The sequence below is a fragment of the Mandrillus leucophaeus genome, unplaced genomic scaffold, assembly GCF_000951045.1.
Source record: "Mandrillus leucophaeus isolate KB7577 unplaced genomic scaffold, Mleu.le_1.0 Scaffold628, whole genome shotgun sequence".
In the NCBI taxonomy this organism is placed as follows: Eukaryota; Metazoa; Chordata; class Mammalia; order Primates; family Cercopithecidae; genus Mandrillus; species Mandrillus leucophaeus.
In genome coordinates, this window is record NW_012106786.1 from 141,836 (window position 1) to 145,279 (window position 3,444).

Below are 3,444 nucleotides of genomic sequence, written 5' to 3' on the forward strand. Positions count from 1 at the left end.
GGGTTTCACCATGTTGGCCAGGCTGGTCTTGAACTCCTGATCTCATGATCCGCCTGCCTCGGCCTCCCATAGTGCTTGGAAAGACTGGTGGACGTGATGCCTTTGGGAAGATACTCATGAGCCACCGCACCGGGCCCACTGAGTTATAGTTTTGTGAAATACCTATGGTCATTCATCAACTGCAATCTTGAGTTCTGCAAAAAATGACAGCATTCTGTGAGAATCAATTGGTTATATGGAATTTACAATAAAAGGTGTTGCATATAATGTGTAAGGTCTGTATTAAGCATCCTTTGTACAGTAAAATTTATAGTAAATATATTTTCACATTATATATATATACACACACACACATATATATGTAAATACACACACACACACACACGTACATTTTTCCCTGAAGAGCTGGTTGGTAAACATTTACGAACACATCACTCTGCCAAGGACTCCTTTCCCTGAGACTGGCATTGGGGTGATGGTGAGCAATACCATTCATGGTGGGGCTGACCCTCCCTCCTGCCCCTGAGCTCCCAGTCTCATGGGGAGTCAGGAACTGAGGTAACAATACAGCACTGGGTGGCAGGAAGGAAAGGAACTGAGACCAAGTAGAGGTAGGGAGGTGTTCAAAGCAAGTGAGATTTATGTAGGCACTCAAAGGATGAGTAGGAATCAGCCAGCCAAAGGAAAAACATGAGCAAAGGCCCAGCTGTTGTCAGAAACAATGGGAGGCAGGCCGGGTGCAGTGGCTCATGCCTGTAATCCCAGCACTTTGGGAACTGAGGCAGGTGGATCACCTAAGGTCAGGAGTCCAAGACAAGCCTGGTCAACATGGCAAAACCCTGTCTCTACTATTAACACAAAAATTAGCCAGGTGTGGTAGTGCATGCCTGTAATTCCATCTACTCGGGAGACTGAGGCATGAGATTCACTTGAACCCAGGAGGCAGAAGCTACAGTGAGCCAAGATCGCATCACTGCACTCCAGTCTGGGCAACAGAGCGAGGTTCCATCTCAAAAACAAAAACAAAAACAAACCAAAAACAAAACCGAAAAAACCCCACAACAGGTTATGATGTGCCTGAGGAGAGTGGCCATGGGGTGCTCCTCCTGGAGCATCTGGAGAGTGGAGAAAGAGCAGCCTGTACTGGAAAGGGTTTTTCTGAACCCTAGACCTAAGAAGAGTAAACATTTCTGGACAAAGGGACAAAGATGGGAGTCAGGTGATGGGAAGAGGGGGTGTTCTAGGCAGAAGGAACCACGTGAGCAAAAGCAAGGAGGTGAAAGAGAATCTGATTACATAGATCTGCAGGCAGTTCTGGGTGACTGGAGTGCATGTCGGGCAGAGTGTGCAAAAGACAAGGCTGGAGAAGTGGCCGTGGCTGAGGCCAAGAGGGCTGAGAACCAAGCCAGGGAGAGGGTATGTGTCCTCAGGAGCTGTGGGGAGCCTTAGGAGGGGCCTGAGTAGGGAGTGACATGATTAAGATCCCCGTGGCTGCTTGGAGGAGAATGGCTTCGGTGGGTATCAGGTAGGGAAAGACTGGAGGATGTGATACCTTTGGGAAGATACTACAGTAACATAGGTGAGAGATGATGAAATAGGGTAGTGGATGTGGAGAGGGAAAAAAGGAAAATTGATTCCAAAGATATGGGGAAGTGGAATTGAAAGGACTCAACTTTCAGGAATCTGGCATGGGTGATTGAGGGCTGATGCAGTTGTTTTCGAAGAGCACCAATCCGTTATTTCGTAGAATGTCCCTCCACTGGAGTTTGTCTGATGTTTTCTCATGATTAGACTGAAGTTGGGCGGGCATGGTGGCTCACGCCTTTAATCCCAACACTGTGGGAGGCCGAGGTGGGCGGATCACTTGAGGTCAGGAGTTCGAGACCAACCTGGCCAATATGGTGAAACCCCGTCTCTACTAAAAATACAAAAATTAGCCAGGCATGGTGGTGGGGGCTCCTGTAATCCCAGCTACTTGAGAGGCTGAGGCAGGAGAATCACTTGAACCCGGGAGGCGGAGGTTGCAGTGAGCTGAGATTATGCCACTGCAGTCCAGTCTGATGACAAAGTGAGACTCTGTCAAAAAAAAAAAAAAATAAATAAATAAATAAATTGAGGTTACGCATTTTATGCACAAATATACAAATATCACACAGATCAGTGAATCCTATCAGGAAGTACATGATATACCCATGTCTTATTACTGATGATAGGGCCATCTTTGGGGGCAAGGCCAAAGGAGGAGGGACAGTTATAGGGAAAAGACCTAGGGTTCTGGTTTGGGATGGGGCTAGAGTGCAGAAGAGAATCCAGACCAGAGACAGGGCTTTGGGAACACTCAGCACCATGGAGGTAGCTGAGGACTTGGGAAGGGGCAAGGTTGCCAGGGCAGAGGATGTCAGAAGGAAGAGAAACAGCAGAAATAGAAGCAATACTGGCTTTGCATTGTATCCAAGTGGTCAGGTGGGCGAGGACTGGAATGTGTCCTGTGGATTTGGTATCCAGGGGCTTGGCCAGTGCCTGCAGTTAGTGCTCACCAGGGCCAGGCCCAAGCTGGGACTTGTGGAGGGCGTTTTTTCTTTCTGGACAGTTAATTGGAGCAGATTTGGATGGGCATTCCTGGCCGCACTGTTCCTGTGGTTTTGTTTTGTTTTTTGTTTTGTTTTGTTTTTGAGACAGGGTCTTACTCTGTTGCCCAGGCTTGAGTGCAGTGGCATGATCATGGCTCACTGCACCATTGACCTCCCCGGCTCAAGTGATCCTCTCCCTTCAGCCTCCTGAGTAGCTGGGACTACAGGTATGCACCACCACACCCAGCTAATTTTTGTATTTTTAGTAGAGATGGGGTTTTGCCCTGTTGCCCAGGCTGGTCTCAAACTCCTGGGCTCAAGTGATCTGCCCGCCTAGGCCTCCCAAAGTCCTGGGATTACAGGTGTGAGCCACTGAGCCCAGCTCACTACTTCTGCTTTAACTCAACCAGTGAGAAGTGGGCAGCGTTCTGAATTCCATGTTAAGAACTCCTGGCTAAGGTGCAAGAGGTGGCAATGAAATTGACTTGTGTGCAGGCCAGCAGGCTGCCTAGCCCCCAGCACTTCCAGTTGTGGACAGAGCCACCTAGCTGGTGAAGAACTAGCTCTGTGGGTGTGGGTGCCCCCAAGTGGTCTGTTGGAGGCCCTGCTGTTGGAAGGGAAGCAGTGAAGGGTGGCCGTTTGTAAATCTTTGGAGAAATTTCTATTCAGATCCTTTGTGCATTTTTAAGTGGATTATTTGTCTTTTCATTATTGAGTTGTAAGAATTCTTCATATATTCTAAATGCAAGTCTCTTTTTAGATATATCACAAGGGGTAGAAGGTGGGGTCCTTATTCCTTAGACTCAGGCTGCCCCAGGGATCCATATATATACAGACACACACACACACACACACACACACACACACACACACA